Source organism: Balaenoptera borealis (assembly GCF_965194805.1).
Source record: "Balaenoptera borealis genome assembly, chromosome: 16".
NCBI lineage: Eukaryota > Metazoa > Chordata > Mammalia > Artiodactyla > Balaenopteridae > Balaenoptera > Balaenoptera borealis.
Genome location: NC_138872.1, coordinates 8,219,086 through 8,247,010, shown reverse-complemented (window position 1 = coordinate 8,247,010; position 27,925 = coordinate 8,219,086). Strand labels below are relative to the sequence as shown.

The 27,925-nt window shown below is 40.2% G+C and overlaps 1 long non-coding RNA gene across 1 annotated transcript; it reads right to left on the bottom strand.

Moving 5' to 3' along the window:
• On the bottom strand, positions 1-27,548 carry LOC309614423. Its single transcript, XR_014236169.1, has 2 exons — positions 12,162-27,548; positions 1-11,824 (listed from the first exon to the last, which is right to left on the bottom strand). It is a non-coding gene; the product is annotated as an uncharacterized lncRNA (long non-coding RNA).
• Positions 27,549-27,925: the final 377 nt, after the last annotated feature.

Genomic DNA, 27,925 nt, shown 5'->3' with positions numbered 1-27,925 from the left:
AAGATTAGATACGCACAGATACACAGACACACAAATGCACATGCACATACACCCGTACTGGGCAGAACTTGAAATTTGGTTTAAAGATTTGGTATAAAAATTTTGGAGGACAGTAATTAGGGCTTGTTTGTTTGTAGGTGTTTCTCAGTAACTAGTTCTCTTGTAGAGCCTGCGTTCTGATGCCTGAGATTAATTCTAATGATACTAAGAACGAGCATTGAGGGCTTATATGCTGGCACTGTTCTGAATGCTTTTTATGTATTAATTCCTTTCTCACAATAACTCTTTGGAATAGATTCTCTTATTACCCCTCATGGTACAGGTGTGGTAAAAGGTTTATAGAGGATAAGCAATTTGCCCCAAGTCTCACAGCTTAGCTAGCAAATGGGCTGTTAATGAATGCATAGACTGTACTGCTGAGACTTCTTTTCTTTGGTGATTTTGTGTCCTTTTACTGATGAAAAAGACTTTCAGATAGCTTCTCAAATGTTCATGTAAATGTATATGTGTATGTATATATAAAATATAAACATAACATTAAAAGAAAAGGGAAAAGAAAGAATGGAAATGAGTAAGAAAGAGAAAAGTAAATAAATTGGCCCAGAATCCGCACGTTAGATTAACATGCTCTGAGCTTCTGGCAGCTAAGGCAAAGAAAGAAAAATGATGAGTAAATACCACGTTAGAAAGAGTGATACATACCAGTATCTCAGGAGAAAGGAAAAAAAAAACGTTTTTCAAAGGATTAAACCCTGAAAAAAAAATTTCCCCTATTGGTCATTGACTTTGAGCAGTGGAGTAGATGTTAACTTCAACACCTGCTTCAGAAGAAATGCAGGAGCAGAATTCACGTGGCCAATTCTTGTAGCAACTTAATAGTTAACCTCAATCCAGTGGAAGGAAATCAGAGAGAGGCTGATGATAACGAGCCAACATCCATAGGCATGGTCTGAGCACTTTATGTATGTTCACTTAGTCCTCACAACCCTGTAAGGAACAGGATTTTATTCTCACCGTCTCCATTTTACAGACGACAAAAAGGAGGCCCAGAGAAATTAAGTGCCCTGCTCAAGGCCCCACAGTCTTTAGTAGGGGAGCCAAGACTCAAGTCCAGGCAGTGGGGCTTCAATCTGTGCACCTAAACACTTGATTGCAATCCTGATATGCAAGTGTAGAATCTTCCAGCAATCCCTCTAGATCCAAGGACAGCCCATAGGTAAGTTCAAATTCAGAATTTCCCCTAGAAATGGGTAGGAATTAGAGAGCAGAGTAGTGATGGCCTTGGTGTATGAGCCATCGTAGAAGACCCATTTCAGTGGGAACCCATTTCAGTGCAGTCCTGTAAGGTGAAGGAAGGTCTCTGGTTATGCCTATAGGACATCTGGAATCTTGAACTTGGCCTTGTGCACCACTGTGCACAGTAATATTGGGTACATGGGGAAGGGTCATTTCTGTTGGAAAGGGACAGTGAATGCTAGTCATAATTTTTCATTTATTTTGTAATAATATGTCTAACATTCACAATCGTATCGCAGTTTGCGGTACATTGGAATTATTGGTAGAGTTTGTCTGGTAGATGTCAACAAAACCCATGAGGGCACAGATGTAGATGAGCAGATGTACTAGGAAATGGAATTAAATCCTCCTCAGGATGTGATTGCAGTGGAAAACAATTGGCAGTGGAAAACTTGGATTTAATGAATAATCTACTAATTATTATCTTAAACCATTCAGCTCAAACTTATGAAGTCCCAATTGCAGTAGCTGGCAGTGGCAAAAGGACTATAATTAAACTAAACTAGCCCCTAAATATGATGACACTTGTGTCCAAGCTGACTCTTGATTTGGTCCACATCTCCATGGTGGTCTCTACCACCTTGGTCCAGTGGCCATGATTGCTCATGTGGACTATTGCTCATTTCTTCTAATGAGTCTCCCTGACTCTGTTCTTCTTTTTTTTTTTAAAGTATTTATTTATGGCTGTGTTGGATCTTCGTTTCTGTGTGAGGGCTTTCTCTAGTTGCGGCAAGCGGGGGCCACTCTTCATCGCGGTGCGCGGGCCTCTCACCATCGCGGCCTCTCGTGTTGCGGAGCACAGGCTCCAGACGCGCAGGCTCAGTAATTGTGGCTCACGGGCCCAGCTGCTCCGCGGCACGTGGGATCTTCCCAGACCAGGGCTCGAACCCGTGTCCCCTGCATTGGCAGGCAGATTCTCAACCACTGCGCCACCAGGGAAGCCCCCTCTGTTCTTCTTGACACACTCCCTTCTATTCATTTTTTTTACCCAGTAGCCAGATAGATTTTTTCAGACTACAAATCTGATTCCCTTCCCCTCAAAAAAAAAAAAAAATCCTCTTCTCAGTAAGAGTCATAGAAAAGAAAACAACTCACCTGGCCTGCTTAGTGTGAACCCTGCCTGCCTCTCCATTGCCCCTCACCTCTGCACTAACCACACTGGCCTGGTTCCAGTTCCCCAGGTTTGTCATGCTCCCTTCGGTCATGGGACCCGTACCTTCGCCAGATCTAATCCCCCCAGTTACCTTCACAGCCCATGCGCCTCTCCTTTCAGCACATGTGGCTAAAACACTGATAGTTAATCTGTGCTGCATTTTGTTGGTATGTCTTCCTCATTAGATGACGTCAGGGACCACTTTGATCTTGTGCTCACTCTTACATTCTCAGCCCCACCCACCATGCAATCTGGCACACCCTAGTGCTCAGTCTTTATTATGGGCCAGCAATTCCGCTCCTTGGTAGGGATCCAATAGACATGAGAGTTTGTGTCCATCAAAAGGCATACACAGAAATGCTCATGATGACTTTATTCTTAATAGCCAAAACCTGGAAACAACCCAATTTCCATCAACAGGAAAATGGAGACATAAATTATGGTCTAGTCATACAATGAAATACTACACAACAATAAAAAAGAACAGATTACAGTGACATGCAAGAAAACTGATGAATCTCACAGACATAATGTTGAGTGAAAGAAGCCAGACACAAAAGAGTATGTTGTATATGATTCCATTGATAGGAAGTTTAGCAATGGTGGAGGGTAGGGGAGGGTCACCTTTTAGAGAAGGATAATAATAAGAACCACTTAGGGAGCATTTACTAAACCACAGGCGCCCGATAGAGCCCTTGACATGCCTTAACTAGCACACCCTCCGCAAACCCTGTGACATTGATTCTTTTATGATCCCCATTTGTCAGATGAGGAAAGCTCTGGGAGTAGGGACCCCTTGCTGAGACCACACTGCTGGTAAGTGCAGCGCCGAGTCCACTGCTGTTCCGCGTGATCTTGTTCTGTCCTGACAATTATATTAGCTGCTGCATCACAACCGTTGCCTGGGGCTGCTGGGCCAAAAGATTGCATGAGATAGCAAACGCCAGGCATTCCCCAACAGGCCTGGGACAGGGTAAGGACTCACTAAATAGTGTCTATTATGATTCGTCCTATGAAAAAATGGAGGGTCAGAGTGGTTGCTCAAGGCCATATAACTAAGTAACGTTGCATTTGTACAGTTTTGACCGTGAATTCTATTGTGTGGATTGATTCTAAGTGACTTCCATAGTTACCCTGAATGCAGCACCATATAGTGATTTTCACGGTCGCTGAGCACTTTTGCCTTCCTGAACCTTTTCCTCCATAAGACATATTGAAAAGTATATTTTATGAGCGCCTTGGCATAAGAACAAATGTAACTCAAGCTGGTTTAGTACATTCAGTATTTTTTTTTGATTTTAAAAGAAATGAAAATGTTTTCATGGGCTCCTAAGGTACCGTATGGGGCCCAGGCATTATGTCCACTGGGCCTAATGGAGAAGTGGGCTCTGTTGAATGCAGATGGGATTGTCAGGTGCTAGTGATGAAGTTGGTGGGTTTCTCTGGGGGAGTGAGGGAGAAAAATGCACTTGAAGACAGAATTCTTTTTTGATGGGAAGAGATTCTACTTCTTTTTTTAAATTGCCATGGTTACTGTAAAATATTCAGCCATCAGCATGACATGACATTTGAGTTCAAATGATAGTGAAGACTTTTTGATGTAATAAAAAAGCAGAAAACAATCCAAAGGAAAAAAAAGAGACCGCCATTCACAGAAATAGTGTTTTGTATCATTTTATCTGATTTGGAATGGGGTGGGGAGGAGGAATTGATGAAATGCTATAAAACACTAGAGTTTAAATAGGCCTTGATGTAAATAATGAGTCATGCTTTTAGCCTTTCAAAGTATAGATGCTAGTTTCAGGTTAAATAATAGTTTATTGGAACCAATATAAATATGTAGGGACTGATAGCATCAAGTATCACATAGAATACAGGTTTCCCTGAAAGTTTTAAATTACCTATTTGCCTTGAGTCTGGACCATTCTAGAAGGCCTTTGAAAAACCATGGAAGGAAAAAAAAATCCCTCAAGCAACTTAGATGGTATTTGTCCATGGAATTTGAATTGCTCTTAACTAGTAACTGGTGTTTGTAACATTTTATGGAGGTCTTTAAAAGGAAACAAACACAGGAATGGGGCAACTAAAGTAAAGCACTGCACAAGTTCTAAATTTTACACAACAGGGTGCTTACACATCTTCATTCTGTGCACTTAATGACAGCTGTGTGCCGCTGCAGGACAAGGGATAAGTGTAAAATATGGGTTAATTTTGGCGTTACAGCTGCTATTAACACAAAACCAAGACAGCACAAAGACAATAACGTACTATTCTGTCAAGAGTGGCAGGTGTAATTGCTCTAAGGACAAAGTAATGTGAGAACAGATGAACGTGAGACCAAGAGGAAAGCCATTGTGAAGGCAGAGAAAATGGGTTAAGCCATCACGCAATTATCTGATGCCTTTGGTCCTCATCATGGTGAATGAGATAATCTTACCCCGAACCAAGGTGTGTTCAGACCAGAAATGCTAGGCCTGGGTCTAACCCAGATGTCTCCCTCCCATGGAGCTCCCACGAATGAACAAAGCAGGCTGGGCGAGGAGCAGCTGCCCTGGTTAGACGTGGCAGTACTCCCTACTTCACCACAGTTTATTGTCTCCTCAGTGGTCAAGTCCCTGAGGCTTTTATGGAAGAGGGATTTCTAGTCGTCTTTTGTTTTAGGCTAACACTGTAGTTGTTAGAACACTTGGGAGGTAGGGAGGTGTCAGTGACAGTCAAGGACGTGCCCCATGTCAAGGAAGAAATGACCCTTGGCTTCAGCCAGCAGTTGTCATGTTGGAATTTGGGCAAGAGTTGCTGAGGCTTCGGATTGTCCAAAAAAAGCCAGAAACTGAATTTCTTTCAGCTTGAAGTCTTCCAATTTTAAATGTTTCCAAATCATTCAAAAATTTAAAATCCGTTAAGAACAGAACAATAAGGCACAAACAACCAACATCTGCAAACCCCAGTCCACAGACCACCAACTTGTAGCCAATTCATAGGGGAATGGAAACATCAATTAGTAGGGCTCTGTGAGGGCTGACAAAAGCCCTTTAACTAATAGTAGAAAAGAAAATCTCATCTTTTCCTTTGGAGGTTTACACTCCAGAGTTTGGACACTCTTCAACAATGTGTTCCCTTTCTTCAACCGGAAGAAAAAGTTAGTAAATATATATGGCAGGGATATTTTTTACAACATCACTAAGTTGTTTAAATGTGGTTTTAGTTTCTGTGATGGGTTAAAAGAGATTTCAAAACATTGTTCAAAAAATGACATTTCTTCAGTAGATGAAAAAGCAGTAGCAGACAGAATTTTGTTTTTTTTTTTAATAATGGTCAAGAAAACATCTAAACAATCTTGAATACCACCGGAGAGCATTCACCAGTAAGTCAATAAAGCAAAAGGGTTATTAACCTCAAGACAGGTGCTGTTGCGATCACAGAAAAACCATCTGCCATGCACCATTTTTTTATTGACACTTCAGGGTAAACTAATAAAACTCTCCATTTCAATTAAATTTTGGAAACTCATGTGCCCTCTTTCTCAAATGCTGCAAACGGGCATAAAACTGCAGCAGCCACTTTTTTTTTTTTTTTTCTCCAATCTCCTCTTGCCTTAGGCCGTAGAGCCAATGGCACATTCTAGCATTTCCTTCACCGCAGTCCTTGACACAGGAGTCCATGAGATGTGATGTTAACAGAAGGGAGAAAGGTTAAAACCTTTTTTTATTCTTGCAGGTGAGCTTGTAAAGCTGTTTTGAAATTAAATGTGGCTTTAAAGTGTGCTTTCTGTTTCTTTTCAAGACCTCCTAGAATCACAGGTTGAGCTGGAAGGGATCTTGGGGAATTTTAATACAGCTTTTATGGAGAAGAGAATCAAGGTGCAGAGCAGCTGACTCAGTCAGGGTAAAAGAGCAAAACAGAATCCATTTCAATTCCATGTCTGTGGTAGGCAGCCTTCTAAATCGACTCCAGTGACCCCTGCCTCTTGGTATTCATGTTTTTGTGTAATCCTCTCTTTTTGAATGTTGGCTGGACCCAGTGCCATTCTTCTAATGAATAGAATATGCCAGAAGTGATAGGATGTCACCTTTGTGTAGGTTACAAAAGACTGTGGCTACCATCTTGCTTGCCCTGTTTCTCACTGGTTCTCTCTCTGTCTCTGTCTCTCTTTCTCTCTCTGGCTCTTCTCACATGCTTGCTCTGATAAAGCCAGCTGTAGCTGGGCAAAGAACTGAGGGAGGCCACTCACCAACAACCAGTCAAGAACCGAGGCCCACAGGCCCATAGCCCTGGAGGGACTAAATCCCACTAATGTGAGTGGACCTAGAATTGGATCCTTCAGATGAGACCCACATCCTCACCAACACCTTGGTTGCAGCCTCATGAGAGATCCTGAGCCAGGCGCCCAGTTAAGCGATGAATCCCTGATCCATAGAAACTGAGAGGTGATCTCTGTGTGCTATTTTCAGCTGCTCAGTTTTGGGGAAATTTGTTACACAGCAATAGATAACTAATACAATGTCCCAGGACTCTTGACTTTTAGGCCACAGTTCTTAGTCCAGTTGGCTGCCTTTCTTTATATTCTTTGTGTATATTTTTTCAATTATTTTGTCCACATCCTATTATCGGTCACTGGCAGGACTCTGTACTGGGCAATGTCCGAAAAACAAAGATGAGAGTGTCAGAGTCCTTATTCTCACAGAATTTTGCTTCAGTAATAGGAACCACATTTTTAAATGGCCATCTTGGTGGGAAACAAAAAGACTTCTGTAAGGACCAATAAAGACCAATTTCTTTGTTGGGAAAATGAATATAACGATGCCTACATTGTTGGACTGTTGTAAGAAACAAGAAAAGTTAGCAGAAGTAGTGCTTTATGTGTGCCAAGCATTGCACTAAGCACTTTGTGGATATTAACCTATTTAGTCCTCACAACTTGATGATGCAGGCAGTAGCATTAGTCCCATTTTCACAGACAAGGAACCTGAGGCACAGAGATGTTAAACAAGGTCACACTGGTAAAAATCGGCAGAAAAATGATTCACATCTCAGATGTTTGGGTTCTCGAGTCTACATTTTAACTACTTTACTCTCCTGTTCCTAGAGAAATGAAGAATAATGGGATGACATATGTAAAATGCTTGGCACAGTATCTGGTATTTTTAAGTGCTCAATATGTGGTTGCTATGGTGATGATGATGCTGATGATGATGATGATTATCAAAGATACACTTCTGTTGCTGCATTAGCTGGCAGCAGCAGATCCTGTATCTAACAAAGATTTTATGAGTTTTTGGTGAAAGCTCACCCAAAGCACTCAAATCCTTTAGGGTGTCTGTCAAGTGAAGGAGGTGAATATTTTTTAAATGTTTGTACCTGAAGGTATTAAGATACTTTTCTATTGAATATGATATAAAAAAAAAATGCAAAACAAATAACTGGCCCTAGATTTCTCCTCTAACTGGTTTCAGCTGAAAAGGAAATTTATTGGTGTGTAATAACTGAGCATTCAGAGGCAGGATTGGCTGCAGGCAGGCTGGATTCGGGGCTCACACAGTGTCACCTGGATTTATCCCCGATGCCGTCTTGTGTGCTGGCTTTATTCTAAGGCTCCAGGCAGTGGTGCCCAGCATCTCCGATGCATGCTCTTCTGTCATCACGGAGAGATGACCTCGGTGGCTCCGTCTTCATATCTTTACAGGTTTAAGCCACTGGGGAGAATAAAAGCCTTCTTGGTGGCACTCACGAAAAACAGAGATTCACTCTGACTGGACCAGCTTAGGTCACATGCCCGTCTCTGACCCGAGTCAGGGAGACGTGGTGGTTTGATGGGCGAGGCCTAGGCCACGTGCTTTGTGCTAGAGCTGCAGCGGAAGCCACATCCAGGTCCATGAACTGAGAACAAGAAGGGGAATACTATCCAAAGATGTGGGAATTTTTTTTTTTCTTCCAAGTGACTTTATTATTTTATTTTATTATTTTTTAAAAAAATTTATTTACTTTTTACAGTAGGTCCTTGTTGGTTATCTATTTCAAATATAGCAGTGTGTACATGTCAATCCCAAACTCTCAATCTATCCTTCCTCCCCACTCTTCCCCGCTGGTAACCAGAAGTTCATTTTCTAAGTCTGAGTCTGTTTCTGTTTTGTAAATAAGTTCATTTGTATCATTTTTTTTTTTAGATTCCTCATATAAGTGATATCATATGATATTTGTCTTTCTCTGTCTGACTTACTTCACTTAGTATGTTAATCTCCAGGTCCACCCACGTTGCTGCAGATGGCATTATTTCATTCTTTTTTATGGCTGAGTAATATTCCATTGTACAAATGTACCACATCTTTATCCATTTATCTGTTGATGGGCATTTAGGTTGCTTCCATGTTTTGGCTATTGTAAACAGTGCTGCAATTAACATTGGGGTGCATGTATCCTTTTGAACCATGTTTCTCTCCGGATATATGCCCAGGAGTGGGATTGCTGGATCATATGGTAGCTCTATTTTTAGTTTTTTAAGGAACCTCCATACTGTTCTCCATAGTGGTGTACCAATTTACATTCCCACCAACAATGTAGGAGGGTTCCCTTTTATCCGCACCCTCTCCAGCATTTATTGCTTGTAGATTTTTGGATGATAACCATTCTGACCTGTGTGAGGTGATACCTCATTGTAGATTTGATTTGCATTTCTCTAATAATTAGCGATGTTGAGCATCTTTTCATGTGCCTCTTGGCCATCTGTATGGCCAAAGAAGTGGCAGTGGATATCAGGGAGGCCGATGAAGGATGCTCACTTCAAAGTGGTGAAGCCTTGAAATATCTATAAATTCCATAACCAGTCCAGTTAATTAATTTATTTTAATCCATTTTAGACAGAGAGTAAATAGATGAGCCTTGCATCATTTTGATCCTTCCTTTTGTTCTGTGTACTCTCTTTCGAACGTGATTTTCAATAGTCAGCTTTCTTATACAACTCTACATTTACAGTAAGTTATTGTAGCAAATCTTTTCTTAAATATACCTGCAAAATAAGAATTGACTGCTTTTTCTGGAAATGTGCCCAGTGCAGACATGTAGACTTTATAATTACCCCTTAGTTTTCTTGTTTAACCTTTTCAAGTGTCTTACAGCTTTCTCTCCTTCTGTATTTATATCTCTTTGAAAGGAGAGAAAAATGAGATGAATTCTTGGCCTCAGAAGGAAGTGAGTACCCAACAAAATTGCATCCCTTTGGAAACCAACTCAGTGGATAACCACACTTCGGCTTATTCGTAGTTGAATCCTTTGTACGGTTGACATGTCTTGGATATCGTATAAGGGATTCAGTTACATCTTGTATTAGTTATCTGTGGCTGTGTAACAAATCGCACTGAGACGTAGCAGTTGGAAACAACAAACATCGATTGTCTCACAGTTTCTGAAGGTCAGGAATCTTGGTGCAGCTCAGTTGGGTGCCTCTGGCTCAGAGTCTCCCACAAGACTGTGACCAAGGCATCTACCAGGGTTATAGTCATCACAGGGCTCGATGGGGGATGGGCCTGCTCCCAGGCTCACTGACGTGGCTGTTGTCAGGCCTCAGAAGGTCTCCTCCATGCTCACTCACATGGCCCCTGCACCGGTCTGCCTCTCAACATGGCACTTGGCTTCTCCCAGAGCAAACAGTGCAAGAGAGAGTGAGAGAGAGCGCCCGGTATAGAAGACACAGGTTTTTGTAACCTAATCTCAGAAATGACCTCCCATCACTTCTGCCATTTTGTGTTCCTGAGAAGCAAGTCAGTGAGTCCAGCTCACGCTCAAGGGGAGCACATTACCTGTGGGGAGAAATACTGGGAAACCGGAAGGTAGGCTCCCTGGGGACCGTCTCAGAATGCTGCCCATTCACCTCGCTGTAAGAGGACCGCATTATAGGACAGTTTAATCTCGAAGGTAACGAAAGAACCTGGCTTATAAGGTGAGTACTTTTATAAAATTCCAGCGTTGACTGTGTGAGCATTTATTTTTCAAAATGGAATTGACATTTTTTTTCTGTCTGGTGCACCATATTGACCCAGTTTGAGTTAAAAAAAAGGACTAGCTGAATTATTGATTTCCTTTGAAAAGACTTTTTAGTATTTGGTGACTTCTAGTTATACTTTGGGAGTAGAAAGAAAGAGACAACTGTGGATTCACCTACTGAAGAAATGGCTTTCAATTTCATAAGATTCACTTTAGAGCTTTATACAAATAAGGTATCTTGAAGGAAAACTGAAAGGAAGCAACCTGGAAATGTCTGAACAAATTAACAAAGGCTGTACAATTTGAGAAAAACTTGTGTTTCGTGTTATAGAAAGTGGGGTTATAGAGATGAAAAATGCTGTATAAATGGGTTAACGCATGGCAACTGTACCATTTTTCACTTTGGCATATTAACATGCTTTTGATTCTATTCAAAGTCTGGCTTTTCTAGGAAAGGAAGGAGTAAGAGGAGCTAGAAAGTTATTCATTCTTATTTATGCTTAGGAGTCAAAGAAAATGTGTTCCTCTTTCTAAAAATGTGTGTGTGTGCATGTGTGCGTGTGTGTGCACTTTCCTTTTGATTGCGGTTACTTATAAGGCACATGGAAGTAATGGAATTAAATTTCCTCCTTTTCTTAAGCTATAAACCTTTATAAAGGTTGCTATAAATGTCATAACTACTTTGTTTCCTGAAAAGTAATTTTCCTGTCAGTCTGATCAGTTCCTTGGAGATACCATATTATTAGTCTGTGATGATTTCTTTAAAGTGCATCAAAGTATATGCTTCAGTGTACTTTTATCATTTCACTGCCTTACAGTGAATTTTTCACTAACTTCAAGGCTTGTTTCTAAGTCACTAATTATTCATAAAGATGGCAAAATTGCTTTATTTTATCCTCCAAATGCAATGCATTAAAGTTTAAGGAAAACCTTAACAGAGCTTAAAATGCCAAAAAAAGCTTAGGAAATGGAAAGTCATCCGCAGCTAAAATGTGAATTTAAAAGGAGAAGGAAGAGGTTGGGGAGGGGGATGAGGAGAAATGGGGGGAGAAGGAGGGGGAGGAGACAGACTGTGCTTAGAAATGGTGATGTGATGAGACATGTAGGGAAGTAGGAAGAAGGAAAAGGTAAAAAGAAGCTATGGTTGAACATTTATCAATAATTGAGCATTATCATCAGTGTTCACAAGGTACATTCGCAAACAATCCCAGAAATGAACAGAAAGGTCAGGAAGGCAACAGGGATTGTCATGCTCTTAAAACAAAACATCTAAACCATCACTTTCTTCAACACATCTCTGATGTCAGGAAGAATACTCCCTAAGAAGGAGACACGATGTGAGGAAGAAAAATCTAATGTTTTTAGCTGTCCATCAAGAACTAATAGGCTGGGGCTTCCCTGGTGGTGCAGTGGTTGAGAATCTGCCTGCCAATGCAGGGGACACGGGTTCGAGCCCTGGTCTGGGAAGATCCCACATGCCACGGAGCAACTGGGCCCGTGAGCCACAACTACTGAGCCTGCGCGTCTGGAGCCTGTGCTCTGCAACAAGAGAGGCTGCGATAGTGAGAGGCCCGCGCACCGCAATGAAGAGTGGCCCCCACTTGCCGCAACTAGAGAAAGCCCTCGCACAGAAATGAAGACCCAACACAGCCAAAAATAAATATAAAAATAAATAAATAAATAAATAAAATTTAAAAAAAAAAAAAAAAAAAAGAACTAATAGGCTGGAGCTCACAAAATGCAATCGTATTTTATTGTATTTTCTAGTTATTCAAGGTTCAACTATAACAATCTTTTAAACAACACATTTAAACAGAATGTGAGTGTGTTGTATTACACAGTTAATGTAATTGACTTAGAATCCATAAGAAAAACCAATTTTCCTTTTTTTTGTGTGAGACATATTGATGTAAGACAAAAAGCAGTAATTGATCATATCTTCGGAGGGTAAAGGTTAGCTGATGAGAGAGGAAATTGACCGGGAGAGAGTGGGAAAAAATATATGAAAACGATCTGTACATAAACATCTATTTCTGAGATTTAATTTCTTATCTCCAAGTTTTATCTTCCCCAAATGGTTATCTTCAAGGAACAGAATTCATTCAAATTCAGATACACATACACACGCAGAGAATCTGTATGTATACCACTGGGGCTGAGTCCCTCTGTAAAATAAACAGGAAACATAGGGCTATTAACAAATTAGATGAACCAAGAATTACAGGCGCGAATGCACCATCCTGTCTTTGAATGTTTACACTGAGTTTTCGTAAGCATTGAAAACCTTGAAAGGGTTTTAAGATGCTTCATGGTGCCATTTGTCTAATTGGATATCGAGGAATGCAATGACTTCTTAAAGAATACATTAATTCAGAGAAAACTAAAAGTTATTTGTAATTATAATGAGTAGGTTTCTCTGCCTCCTTTTAGAATTGATGATGAGCTTGCTGGCACAATTCCTCACTGTATGCATCTTTATCTCTCTTTTAAATCTCCTTCATTATCTCCTTCATTATCTGCTATTTATTTTACTAAAGGTAATCACCGCTTGACTACAGTGGGATTTGAAATGAGTTTATTTGGACTGTAAAAATCATGCCTGCAGGTAGTGGCTCCAACTTGGACCTCTTGAAGTTTTTCTTATCCCCTTGACTTCTATTGGAACTTCCCTGCGCTCTTGAAATGTTCCATGTGCCCTTGAAAAGAATGTGTATTCTGTCGTTCTTGGGTGGAGTGTTCTACTATGTCAGTTAGGGCCAGTGGGTTGATAATTGACCCAAGTCATCTGTATCCTCACTGATTTTCTGTCTACTTATTCTATCAGTTTTTGAGAGAGGGATGTTGAAATCTCTTACTATAATTATGGATTTATGTCTCCTTTCAACTCTCTATCAGTTTTGCTTCATATATTTTGAAGCTCTGGTACTAGGTGCATTAACATTTAGAATGCTTGGGTTGAAGGTCAGCTACCCATACAGAGCCAAATTACAAGTAGTATACTAGTCTCCCCTTCAGTTCCAAGACCCTCAGTGGATGCCTGAAACTGTGGATAGTATCAAACCCCGTACATACTATGTGTTTTTCCTACGCATACATACATATGATAAAGTTTAATTTATAAATTAGGCACAGTAAGAGATTAACAAGAATAACTAATAATAAAATAGAACAATTATAATAATGTACTGTAGTAAAAGCCATGTGAATGTAGTATCTCTCTCTCAGAATATCATATTATAGAAATTGAATGCCTTTTCCATTTTAACTAAGTACTTACCACACAATGTGACTGTGACTTTTGCAGTTTGAGGTGCAACAGCAAAACTGGCACGAATTTCTTTTTCCTTCTTCACAATTTCACGGATAGAATATTTGTTGTCTACACAAGTAATCAATAAACAATCTATAATAGGGATAGAAAAGAGTTTTATTTGAGCCAAACCAAGGACTATAGCCTGGGAGACACAGATTGAAGAGCACTTTAATTATGTTCTGCTGGTCTACAAAATGGGGGAGGCTTATAAAGGCAAAAGCTGCAAGATTACAGCTAGCTTCATGAGTTGTTTAGCAAGAATTATAATTGCAGCTGGTGAGAAGTAAGGGTACTTGTTAAGTAAGGGTCGGTTGGGGTCTGAAATAGTTGCATAGTTACAAGGGGAGACCTTGAGACCATAAGGTTGCAGCTGGCAGCTACTGGAAGATATTGTTTTGAGAATGGATGATAGTGTCCAAGAGTTTGATACATTTCAGAAAATTCAAGTCCTCAGTGATGCAGGAACATGTCTGAAACCACATCCACAATGGCCACCTTGCTCCATTTTGAAAGTAACCACAGTTACTCTATTTTAATTTATAAATGCATTCTCTTCTTTAATAGGTAAAGCAGATGTACAATGCATGTTTGACAGGCCATAGACAGGCTGTTCTAATTAGCATCACGTTCAAGGCAAATCACGTATAAGCCAGAATGACTTCCCCATACCGCAATATGTAGAAAGAAATGCAAGGAAAAGGAATGTGAAGAAAGAAATGGGGGTTTGAATTCTAATGACAGTGGTGACATGGAAATTGCAAGGCAGGCTGAAATGGGTTGAGGCAAGAGCTCTAGAAGACTGAAGATAGCAAATATGACCCAGAATTTGATGTTTCATGTGGAAATAGCCTCTGATACAGCAGTTGTAAAAGGGCAAGCAAGGCTGGACATCTTAGTGGTGTAGTGTATCAGTCTTTTGCTCCTCCATGTCCCCCCAGCAAATATATGTCATATTAACCTATCACAGTGGTATTAGGTATAAAGGATTGATCCCAAACACACACACATGGTTCTGTCCTCGTGGAGATTTCAGGTCAGTGCGAGTGGAGAATAGATGTTCATGGAGCATTCCCACACATCATAAAGAACAATGAAGGAAAAAGTCAAGGTTCAACAGAGCATGTAGCTGAAGGCCCTTCTCTAATCTACTGCATTAAAAAAAGAATTTTTAAGGATTAGCTTTTTAAGTTGAGATTTAGAGGAGGTTTCTGCATCAGCCCAGGCTGCTATAATAAAATACTATAGACTGGGTGGCTTCAACAACAGAAATTTATTTTCTCACAATTCTGCAGGCTGGCAGTTCAAGATCAGTGCTCCAGCATGGTTGGTTTCTGGTGAGAGCCCTTTTCCTGGCTTGCAGACGGTCCCCCTTCTTGCTGTGCCTTTATATGGCCCAGAGGAAGAGCAAGCTCTCTGGTATCTCCCTTTAGAAAGGCACTAATCCCATCCTGAGGGTCCCACCCTCATGACTTCATCTAACCCCAGTTACCTCCCAAAGGCCCCACCTCCAAATAACCACGTTGGAGGTTAGGGCTTCAATATATGAATTTTGGGAGGACACACACATCCAGTCCGTAACAGGGCTGAAGGGAGAGTTTTCCAAGAGGGAAGTCTCTGCTTTCCTCTCTCCCCATCATCACTCTCCTCTGACTGTCGCTGAGATCAATTTCATATCTCAAACCCAGAAATGACAACACACAAAGACACCAGCCTCCCCCTTCATTCCCCTCCACTGTGGGTACACCCACCTGTCCTCCCACTGTGCCCCTGCCTCCATCCCCGCCCTCAGATAAGGAAACCCGGGACCTTTGGACACATCGAGAGTATGCTTGGGTTGAATGGCAGCCGTCCATACAGAGTGAAAAATTTCCCGTGTTTGGGCTTATTTTTTTTTCCATCTACCTTATTCTTTGTCTCCATGGTGTTCAGTGAAACCAGAACATGAGCAGACAGATGGTCTGGTGGGTGAGTGTTTTAGCTTCATTCCAAAACAGTTGCCGTCTCTCCCACCCCCTCTTCCTCCCTCTCAGCTTAAATGATGTCACATCTTCCCGGCTCCCTGGCAGACTTTAGAAACCACAAGGGGACCTTTCCTAGGACCTTTTTTTTTTTTTTTTTGGCCATGCCGCGCAGCTTGTAGGATCTCAGTTCCCCGACCAGGGATTGAACCTGGGCCATGGCAATGAAAGCCACTAGGCCACCAGGGAACTCCCCTGGTACCTTTCTGAGAGATCAAGTGTATGAAGAAAATCTCAGAATCTACAGATCTTTTCCAGAAGACCCTTACCCAGTTAAGATCTCTTGGATTGATAATCTCTTGATGACGTTGTGAAATGACACAATAATAACAGCAATAACAACAACTAAAACATTTATTGAATACCTTAGTATCAGGCACAGCGCTGAGTACTTTTCGAAGATTCTATTCTCACTGCCACTCTGTTAGGTAGATGCTTATAGGCTTATTTTGAGATCACAGTAACTTATAGCCAGCTAGTATTTTAATTTATGTGTTCCCTCCCTCCTTCTTGCAAATGTTTATGAAGTATCTGTAACAGGGAAGAGCCATATCTGACTACATGTTCCATCTGTTTCTTTCACTTTAACCTTTGCTTCCTGTTGCTTTTGTTCACTAAAAGGATACTGTCTATACATAATGGCCTGCCTCGGGGAGCCCTGCCCCTCTGCCTGAATGTTAAACCGAAGTGCCTTTGTTCAGGGAAACATCCGGACCCTGTGCACCTGTGACTGGCTGCAAGAAAGAAGAAATTAACACATCCCCGCCCCGAGGCTGGCCATTCCAGGGGATATTTGCAAACCTTATGGCCTTTTTACTTTACTTCCTCATCTCCTCCCCTTCTCTGTGCTATAAAAGAAACTGGCATCCAAACCCCGTAAGATGGTTATTTAGAGACATTAGTCTGCCATCTTCTCCGTCTGCTGGCTTTCTGAATAAAGTCGTCTTCCCTGCCTCAACAGCTCGTCTCTCCGATTTATTGGCCTGTCGTGCGGCAAGCAGAGGGAGCTTGGACTCGGTAACACATCTACTGTACCTAAGGTACAGTATGTACAACTTGTGACAGACTTTTGAGGAGCTTTTAGCCTTAAGTAGGGAAGAATTAAAACAACAACTAACATTTATTGAGTTCTTACCATGTCTCAAACACTGAGCTTTTCAATCTTTAGTTACTTAATGCTTTTGACAATCCTCTGATATGGATATAGGTTCTGTCTTCTGCCCCATGTTCCTCAAACAGGGAAACGAGCATACGAGGTTAAATGAGATGACCCCTCCAAATCGCATGTTTTCTAAGTGGTAGAGTTCAGATTTAAGCCCTGGAAGCCTGTCTTTGCATCTCTAAATCCTGCATACCTAAGCATGTGCCATGCAGGCCTAGTTTACATTTTAAATGTACACACACACACACACACGCACACACTCGTCAGCTTCTACAGTCAGAGAGTCGCAGTCATCTTTGTCCTCAGTGCCCTACTGCAGAGATTCAGGGGCTACTGGTGTTGATTTTGTTCCCCAAGGAACATTTGCAACGTCTGGAGACATTTTTGGATGTCACAACTGGGGGAGAGGGGTGCTACTGGCTGCTAAATATCCTACAGTTCCCAGGACAGGCCCCACAGCAGAGAATTACCAGCCCCAAATGTCAGTAGCAGTGAGGCTGAGAAACCCTGCCATAATATAAAGCTTAATACAGTGTAGGTGCCCAATATATATTTTGTTGTGTGAATGTGAGCTTCAAATCACATACCAAGAACCTCCACCAAAGAGCAATTCCTAAAAGATAAACTTCCACTTATGTTTCAAAACCCAGCTCAAGCATCATGTCTTCCTGGAAGCCCCTCTGACACCCTCAGGCAGCTTTTCTTTCTTTTTTTTTTTTAATTCTAGTAAAATATTGGCTGATTTTACTGACTTTCCCTTTCGCCACTTGGCTATTCAGCCCTGCTCAGTGAATTCTGATGCTAGCCTAAGAATGACACAATCGGGCCAAAATATGTTTCTTAAAAAGTTATAGGATGCATTTCAATATCTGTGGATTTTCCATGGCTCTGTAGGTAGCAGGATGGGATTTAAATTGTAAGTTTCTGACCATAAGCAGTTATCCAGCTCTTAATGAAATGCAGACCCTCTATCCAGTTGCTGAATCTCCTGAAGTGGTTTCTGCTTTCTTTAGTTCTCGGTAGGGCATTTTAAAATTTTTTTAGAAGTCAGGTTTATTGAGGTAAAATTTACACACAGCAAAATTCACCCTTTTAAAGTACATAGTTCTATTCATTTGGACAAATGTACGCAGTGGTGCAACCGTAGCAAAACCAAACTAAACACACACAGTTAACAGTGAACCTTTTATTTTTTAGCGTGCATTTTAATTTTTTGCAAGAAGCATGTATTAACTAGTATTTTCTGTCTGATCTATTGAGGTATAATTTACAGACAGTAAAATTTATCCTTTGCAGTTCTAAGAGTTTTGACGAAATGTTTGGGATCATGTAGTCACCCACAGTCATGATAAAGAAAATTTCCATCACCTCTAAAAATCCCCTTGTGTCCATTTACAGTCAACCCTCTGCCCTCCCCACACCACCAGCGCTGGCATCTCCTGGTGTGATTTCTGTCCCTGTACTTTTGCTTTTTCCAGAATATCTTACAAATGAAATCCTATAGTAGTAAGCGGCATTTTGTGTCTGGCTTCTTTGATGTAGCCTGATACTTTTGAGATTCATCCGTGTTGTTCGAGGTATCAGTAGTTTCTTTTATTGTGTTTTGTTCCATTGTATGGGAGGACCACAGCGCTTTATCCATTCACCAGTTGTTGGGTATTTGGGTTTCTGACAGTTTTTGGAAGTTGCGAGTAAAGCTGTGGTAAGTATTACATGCAGGGTTTCATGTGGACGTAGACGTTCATTTTTCCTGAGTAAATGCTAGTAGTAGGATTGCTGGGTCATGTGGTAAGTGCGTGTTTGACCTTGTAAGAAACTTCAGAACTGTTTTCCAAAGTGCTTGTGCTATTTCATTTTGTCTTCCCACTAGCAACGCATGATAGTACCACCTGCTTTAAGTGTCCTTGACACTGAAATTGTCAATTTTTTAAAGCCGTTTTACTAAGTGAGCTGTGGTATGGCAACACTGCCAGCACATCTGGCCCAGGTTTCAAGAGATCAACTTTCCTAGGCTGGTAGGACGCGGTTTGTAGAAGGTCCCAATCTCAGAGTCCAGGCTGGAGGATTTAACCAGAGAGGTGACAGTTGCCAGTATCTCAGGTGGGAATTAAGGGATGGAGGTGTGAGGTTAATTGCAAAGTGTTCAAAGATGTCAAAGCAGGAGAGCAGAGGAGGTGAAAGAATTGTGAGGATCACAGCTGATTTTGTTTTGGGGAAGAACGGAGGCTCTGGCGTTGTCGAGGAAGATTAAGCTGTGGGTGACGGGTGTGTTGGAGGGAAACCCAGAGAATCCAATCCGCTCAAGGTGACCCTTTCTTTTGTCCTTTTAAGATTAAAGCGCAATAGTACATACTTGTGGTTAAAACCGTCAACAGAAAATGGGAGTAGAAATTACAACATAAAAGTCCTCCAAACTTCCCCGATGCCCCAAGGAGAATTAATAAGATCTTCTTTGTTTGATTCCACAGAGTTTTCTGGGCGCATACAACTATCTGTCATATGTGTCCAAAGATCAGGCATTTTTTTGTTGTCGTTCCCCTCACCCCAGGGCGTCATGTTACTTCAAGTCCTTCCAAAGTCTCTCATATTTCAGAGAGCTCATTCCCTTGTTTTATTCTGAATAACAGAGAGCTCTTTGTTGTTCACCTTGGTTGCAGATAAAGATCACCTGGGAATCTTGTTCTGTTTTTCAATGACAGAGGCTCAGGCCCCACCCCCAGAGAATTTGATCCAGTCTGATGGGTCTGAGGCGTGGCCTGGACATTGGAGTGTGGCCCACGTGATTCTATTGTGAAGCCCAAGTCAAGTACAAGTGGTTTTCAAGCCTGGTTGTATCAAAAGCACTTGATTTTCTTTATCTATGGCTGACTAGGCCCCAGTCTCACGGAGTCTGATTGATCATTTGGGGGTGGAGGCAAAGAAGTGGTATTTTGTCAGTGCTCCCCAGGTGCAGCTAGGGTGGAGCCTCCCTGCTGTCTGAGATGTTTGCAATCAGTGCTAGTGGGGTGTGCATGGAGACGGCGCCCGTCATCATAGGTATAAAAGGAGGCAAAGACATGGACGCAGGCTTGGTCATTATTCTCAGTAGGAGCTCACAATTGTAATTAGTGGCCGCTGTAAACAAGCCACTTAACGATCGCTTTAATAGGCTGTGGTACTCGTGCAGGATGAAAGAGAAACGTGACCTCACTAACCGTGTGTGATTGGTCACTTAGGGCTCCAGATCCCACCTCGAGGAATAGCATCCCTCATTTGGATAAAAGTGAAGATCTTCTGCTCTGGGTCACTACGTTCAAGCAGTGCTTCTCAAACTTGAATGTGCACAGAAAGCATCTGGGGATTTTATAAAAATGATGTTTCTGATTCATTGGGTCTGGGGTGGGGCCTGAGAGTCTGCATTTCTAAGAAGCTCCTGGGGGATTCCAAAATGGGTCCTGGGATGACACTTTGAGTAGCAAGGTGTCAGATCACCCAAAATATGACTCTGATGTGGGAAGAGTTTGAGTTGTTTTGTGTGATCAGAGAGTGGAAACTATTTCAAGTTGACTTTATTATTTTATATAGATGATTTCAAATGGATACCTAGCTAACATAATAAATGAATAGATATTGGATCGTTCAACTAGATACTAAGTTTATGTTCTGGCCCCAAAGCTTTTTTACTTAATTTTTAACTCTTTTCACTAAGAATAGTTTTGCATTATTTGGGGAGGGGGGTGGTCCTGTGATGTCCTGGCACATTGCGTATCTCCTTCGGGGATTAGCATCCGTAGACCTAGATGATGCTGTGTAAGTACTGAACAGATGGCAGAAGGAAGTAAGAAGTCAGTGACTGAGAAAAGTCGGGGCTGCTTAGTAGCTGCCTCCATCTGAAAAAATGGGGATAGTATGAATACTTGCCTCAGAAGATTGTTGTGCAGATAAAATGAGAAATGTGTGTGCAAAGCACATAGCACAATGCCTGCTTCATAAAAGGCCCTGGAGGTTTGCTACTTTCATTATTATGTTGTCAATCATTCAGGAGGGTGTGGGCTGTTTAGAAGCATGGTTGGTCACTTTTAGAACAAAATGGTTAAAAAATGTTTTTCTTCATTAAAAGCTATGTATTTATAATTTTGCATAAATCCATACATGTGAACATTTCACATATACCTTTTTATGTTAGTTTAGCCTTTTTCTGTCCCTTTGATCTTTGGCTCCTTCATCCTCAGATATCAGCCCTGCCCACACTCCTATTTGACCCAGGTTAATAATCTAATTTGTATGGTTTTTTTGTAAACAGCTTTATTGAAGTATAATTTACATACAATAAACTTGTACATATTTAAAGTGTAAAATTTGATACATCCTGTAAATCCATCACCAAAATGAAAATAATGAACTAATTTGTCACTCCCGAAAATTTCCTCGTGCTTGTTTGTTATCAGTACCCATTATCCCTTCTTGCACCCCTTGCAGGCCCCCCAAAACCACTCTTCTACTTTGTGTCACTATGCAGTAGTTTATACTTTCTATAACTTTATAAAATTTGATTCGTACAATCATATATATATATATATATTTTTTTTTTTGGTCTGGCTTCTTTCACTTAGTATAATTACTTTGAGATCCACCCATGCTGTGGTCATTGATTTGAGACCTACCTTCTTTTCAAATATAGGCAATTAGTGCTATAAATTTTCCTCCAAGTGTTGCTTTAACAGCATCTCACAAATATTTTTGTTGTGTTTTCATTTTCATTCAGTTCAAAGTACTTTCTGATTTCCCTTTTAATTTTTTTCTCTGGTCTTTGGGTTATATTGGGGTATATTATTAAATTTCAAAATATTTGTGGATTTTTCTTACTGATTTTCTGTTGACTTATTCTATCAATTATTAAGAGAAGGGTATTAATATCTTTGACCATATTGTGGATTTCTATTTCTTCTTGCAGTTCTATCAGTTGTTGCTTCATGTATTTAGAAATTCTGTTACTAAGTATATAATGTTTAGGATTTTATGACCTACTGATAAATTGACCCCTTTATCATTTTTTTGAATTTTATTTTATTTTTTATACAGCATGTTCTTATTAGTTATCCATTTTATACATATTAGTGTGTACATGTCAATCCCAGTCTCCCAATTCATCCCACCACCACCACCCCCCGCCACTTTCCCCCCTTGGTGTACATATGTTTGTTCTCTACATCTGTGTCTCAATTTCTGCCCTGCAAACCAGTTCATCTGTACCATTTTTCTAGGTTCCACATCTATGCGTTAATATACGATATTTGTTTTTCTTTTTCTGACTTACTTCACTCTGTATGACAGTCTCTAGATTCATCCACGTCTCTACAAATGACCCAATTTCGTTCCTTTTTATGGCTGAGTAATATTCCATGATATATATGTACCACATCTTCTTTATCCATTTGTCTGTCGATGGGCATTTAGGTTGCTTCCATGACCTGGCTATTGTAAATAGTGCCGCAGTGAACATTGGTGTGCATGTGTCTTTTTGAGTTATGGTTTTCTCTGGGTATATGCCCAGTAGTGGGATTGCTGGGTCATATGGTAATTCTATTTTTAGTTTTTTAAGGAACCTCCATACTGTTCTCCATAGTGGCTGCATCAGTTTACATTCCCACCAACAGTGCAAGAGGGTTCCCTTTTCTCCACACCCTCTCCAGCAGTTGTTTTTTGTAGATTTTCTGATGATGCCCATTCTAACTGGTGTGAGGTGATACCTCATTGTAGTTTTGATTTGCATTTCTCTAATAATTAGTTGAGCAGCTTTTCATGTGCTTCTTGGCCATCTGTATGTCTTCTTTGGAGAAATGTCTGTTTAGGTCTTCTGCCCATTTTTTGATTGGGTTGTTTGTGTTTTTAATATTGAGCTGCATGAGCTGTTTATATATTTTGGAGATTAATCCTTTGTCCATTGATTCGTTGGCAAATATTTTCTCCCATTCTGAGGATTGTCTTTTCGTCTTGTTTGTAGTTTCCTTTGCTTTGCAAAAGCTTTTAAATTTCATTAGGTCCCATTTGTTTATTTTTGTTTTTACTTCCATTACTCTAGGACGTGGATCAAAAAAGATCTTGCTGTGATTTATGTCAAAGAGTGTTCTTCCTATGTTTTCCTCTAAGAGTTTTATAGTGTCTGGTCTTACATTTAGGTCTCTAATCCATTTTGAGTTTATTTTTGTATATGGTGTTAAGGAGTGTTCTAATTTCATTCTTTTACATGTAGCTGTCCAGTTTTCCCAGCACCACTTATTGAAGAGGCTGTCTTTTCTCCACTATATATCCATTGGATATCCTATATCCAACTAGAGAAAGCCCGCACGCAGCAACGAAGACCCAACACAGCCAAATAAATAAATAAATAAATAAAATAAATTTAAAAAAATAAATAAAATAAAAATCCAACAACCCTATTCCAAAAAAAATAGAAAATAAAAAAATGCCAAATAAATCACTAGATTTTTCTTTTTAGAGACATTGCCTTAATTATCTGGATGTAGTAATTATGTCAGCTGGGAACCTGATTCAGGCAGTTGGCGTCTCCGTAAATGTTCAGTGATAATGGGGAAAATAACAACATTTTCAGTTTCCTTCTGGAGCACAGAGGTTTTAAGAGTCTTAGGAAAGTGACAGCTTTCCATTTCTATAACATCTGAAATACAGTCCCCCAAAAACTGAGCTCAGAGGTTTGGCCTCAAGGTTAGATGTTTGGATTGGCAACACATAAGTTATGGCTCAGACTTATGCCCCCCCGAATCCCAGCTGTCTTCTCTTCTCCTTACATTTCCCCTAGGACAACTCCTGTGCTTGGTAGATGAGGAATAAACAACATGCTTCTCTCCCACTCACAATGAGTAGATAGAAATTTCTCCTCTTTTTCCTTCTTTCCAAGGTGTCATATTGTTTAAGTTTTATTGATAACACTTATTTTCCCTTCCTTGAAATAGTTGAGCATTGGACAGTTCACGCAAATAATACATCTACCTAACTTTACACATTTCTGGCCAGAAATAATAAAGCTGGCCAATAATAATAACAACATTCGAATTGAACATATTTGCTCAGAGGGGCACTCGATAGGGAAATTTGGCAATTATAGTCAGCAAACGGCCCTTTGCCAACAGAATGTCTTTCTTAAAATCTCCACAAAAATAATTTTGGGGAAAATAAAAAGGCATAATCTGTGAAATGCTGAATGCAAACTATACCACATGACCTAATTAAGCGGACTGCTATGGAGGCTATTTCCAAAATAGTCAATAAAATGAGCCTCATTATAGCAGTTTGGGGAAAGTGAGCCTGTTTTTGTTTTTGTGTTGTTTTTTTTTTTTTTTAACATCTTTATTGGAGTATAATTGCTTTACAATGGTGTGTTAGTTTCTGCTTTATAACAAAGTGAATCAGCTATACATATACATATATCCCCATATCTCTTCCCTCTTGCGTCTCCATCCCTCCCACCCTCCCTATCCCACCCCTGTAGGTGGTCACAAAGCACCGAGCTGATCTCCCTGTGCTATGCGCCTGCTTCCTACTAGCTATCGGTTTTACATTTAGTAGTGTATATATGTCAGTGCTACTCTCTCACTTTGTCCCAGCTTACCCTTCCCCCTCCCCGTGTCCTCAAGTCCATTCTCTAGTAGGTCTGCATCTTTATTCCAGTCATGCCCCTAGGTTCTTTGTGACCAGTTTTTTTTTTTTTTTTTAGATTCCATATATATGTGTTAGCATACGGTATTTGTTTTTCTCTTTCTGACTTACTTCACTCTGTATGACAGACTCTAGGTCCATCCACCTCACTACAAATAACTCAATTTCGTTTCTTTTTATGGCTGAGTAATATTCCATTGTATATATGTGCCACATCTTCTTTATCCATTCATCTGTCGATGGACACTTAGGTTGCTTCCATGTCCTGGCTATTGTAAATAGAGCTGCAATGAACATTGTGGTACATGACTCTTTTTGAATTATGGTTTACTCGGGGTATATGCCCAGTAGTGGGATTGCTGGGTCGTATGGTAGTTCTACTTTTAGTTTTTTAAGGAACCTCCATATTGTTCTCCATAGTGGCTGTATCAGTTTACATTCCCACCAACAGTGCAAGAGGGTTCCCTTTTCTAAGGGAGCCTGTTTTTGGAGGTGCAAATTCCGAGAGGTATAATATTAAAAGAAGATCAATTTAAAAGCAAAAGAGGTTACTGTGAAGAGCAGATAAATGAAGTGTAAGCACATTTCGTGTTAAAGATAAATTTTTTCCACAGCTACAATATCTGGTACTGCAGAACATAAGCTTTTTTTTTCACGGCGAAGACACTATGTTTAGATTGCATGTTACCCAGCTAATAGCCTTGATGTGAGTCTTAATAATACTGAAGACTTGCTATTCAGCAGCCTAAGGGTTTCAAAGTGCACCTCTGACCCCATCATTGGACTGAGGAGTGTGGCAGTGCTTATACAGCCTTGTTAATGAACGAAGCAGTTGACTGCTCTGTTGCTCCCATCTGTCTGTCCATCCATCCATCTATCCATCCATCCACTCACCCGTCCATGTTTTCATTCATGTTAATTGAATTCCTGTTAATGTCCCTGGTGCTGGAGACACAGCAGAGAATAAAATTTACAAGGTCCTGTTTACCTGGTGCTTACATTTTAGTGGAGGTTGGGATGGAGAGAGATAATGAACAAACAGATAATAAGCATATGCTATATAGGTAGGAATAAATGGCAAGAAGGAAGATAAAGCTTGCTAAAGGGATAAAGCTTGATGGAGGTGTGTGTGTGTATATGGGTGTGTGTGACATTTCAACAGAAACCAGAATGAAGTCAGGGAGAAAAGCTTGAGGGGGGAAGATCATTGGAAGTGGTGCAAAGGTCCTGAGGTATGAATGGGCTTGAGATGTCCAGGAATAACAAAGAGGCCAGTTTGACTAAAGCAGTTTTCAGGAAGAAAAGCCGTAAGAGTCTAGAGCAGAGAGATACCTTGCGTCAAGACCATGTACTCTGGGCCTTAAAGGAAATGGATTTTATTCCTAGAAGGATTGGAGGCCAGTAGAGAGTTTTGAGTTTTTAGTGGGTTGATCTGATTTATGTTTTAAAATACTCCATCTGGTACTTTTAGATATGATGGTAATATCCTATACCTTGATTGCCGTGGTAGTTGCATAACTGTACGTGTTTGTCAAACCTCATGGGAATGGACACCTGGAAATGGTAAATTTTACTGTATGTAAATCAGAGCTCAATAAGCCTGACTTTAAAAATGTTCCCTATAAATGCTGTGTAGATTATAAGAAGCCAGAGTGAAAGTAGGAAGACTAATTAGGAGGCTGCAGTAAAAATTCAGGTGAAATACAATGGTGCTTTGAACTAGGATGGTACCAGAGATTTTGGTGAGAAAAAAATGGGCTTTGGGTAGAGTTTTAAGATAGAGCCATTGGGATTTTGTGATAGATTATATATACATTCTCCTCTCATTCTTCACTCTTGCAAATTTCAGCAAATGCTACCACTATAAACCAGTAACTCAAGCCAGAATCTGGTAGCCCTCTTTGACACCACCCGCTTTCTTATTCCCCACCACTAAATTCTGCTGGCTCTTCTTCCAAAACATGGCTTGAATTCTTCCGTTTTTATCCATCCTAACTACCCAGTCCAAATCCCATCATTTCTTGCCAGAACAATGGCTATTGCCTACTGGCTTTTCTCTGTATTTGTATTCCTACTCCATTGAAATCCATTCTCTGTACAGCAGGCAAAATAGTCATTTTGAAACTTATTTAACAAATGTTTATTCAGTACCTATTATTTTCCTGGCTGCTTTAGAACCAGGAGAGCTACCAGGAACAAAACAGATCAAAGTCTTTATATGAGCTATTTAAGTGGATTTATGAATCAAAATACCTAAATTCCTATTTTAACCTTTAAACAGTGAACAAGTGGCTTGAAAATATCCTTGCCAAGAAACTATGAGAGGGTGTGGAGAAAAGGGAACCCTTCTACACTGTTGGTGGGAATGTAAATTGATACAACCACTATGGAAAACAGTATGGAGATTCCTTAAAAAACTAAAAATAGAGTTACCATATGATACAGCAATCCCACTCCTGGGCATATATCTGGACAAAACTATAATTCAAAAAGATACACGGACTCCTATGTTCACAGCAGCACTAGTTACAATAGCCAAGACACGGAAGCAACCTAAATGTCCATCGACGAATGGATAAAGAAGATGTGGTATATATATGTATATATGTATAATGGAATACTACTCAACCATAAAAAAGAATGAAATCATGCCATTTGCAGCAACATGGATGGACCTAGAGATTATCATACTAGGTGAAGTAAACCAGATAGAGAAAGACAAACATCATATGATATCACTTATATGTGGAATCTAAAATATACAAATGATCTTATTTACAAACCAGAAACAGACTCACAGACATAGAAAACAAACTTATGGTTACCAAAGGGGAAAGGGGTGGGGGAGGAATAAATTAGGAGTTTGGGATTAGCAGATACACACTACTATATATAAAATAGGTAAACAACAAGGTCCTACTGTATAGCACAGGGAACTGTAGTCAATATCTTGTAATAACCTATGATAGAAAAGAATATATACACATGTTTGTTACTATATATATATATGCTATATATATATATATATATCTCTGAATCACTTTGCTGTACACCAGAAACTAATGCAACATTGTAAATCAACTGTACTTCAATAAATAAACACATAAATACATAAACAAATAAAAGTCCAGTGCCAGAGGTGAAACTTGTTTCTGCAACTTGGTCAAGGTTTGCAAAGAGAAACACCCTGTCTCTCCTTGCATGAAGTTACCTTGACCATCTGTGGAATATATAATCTATGGCTTTTGGAGGAAAGGCAAAGTCTTGCAGTGGGAGGAAACTCATTAGGGATTAGGGTTCATGGCTTAGGAGTCCATGACCTTGAGGCACATAAATCTGGAAAATGGCCT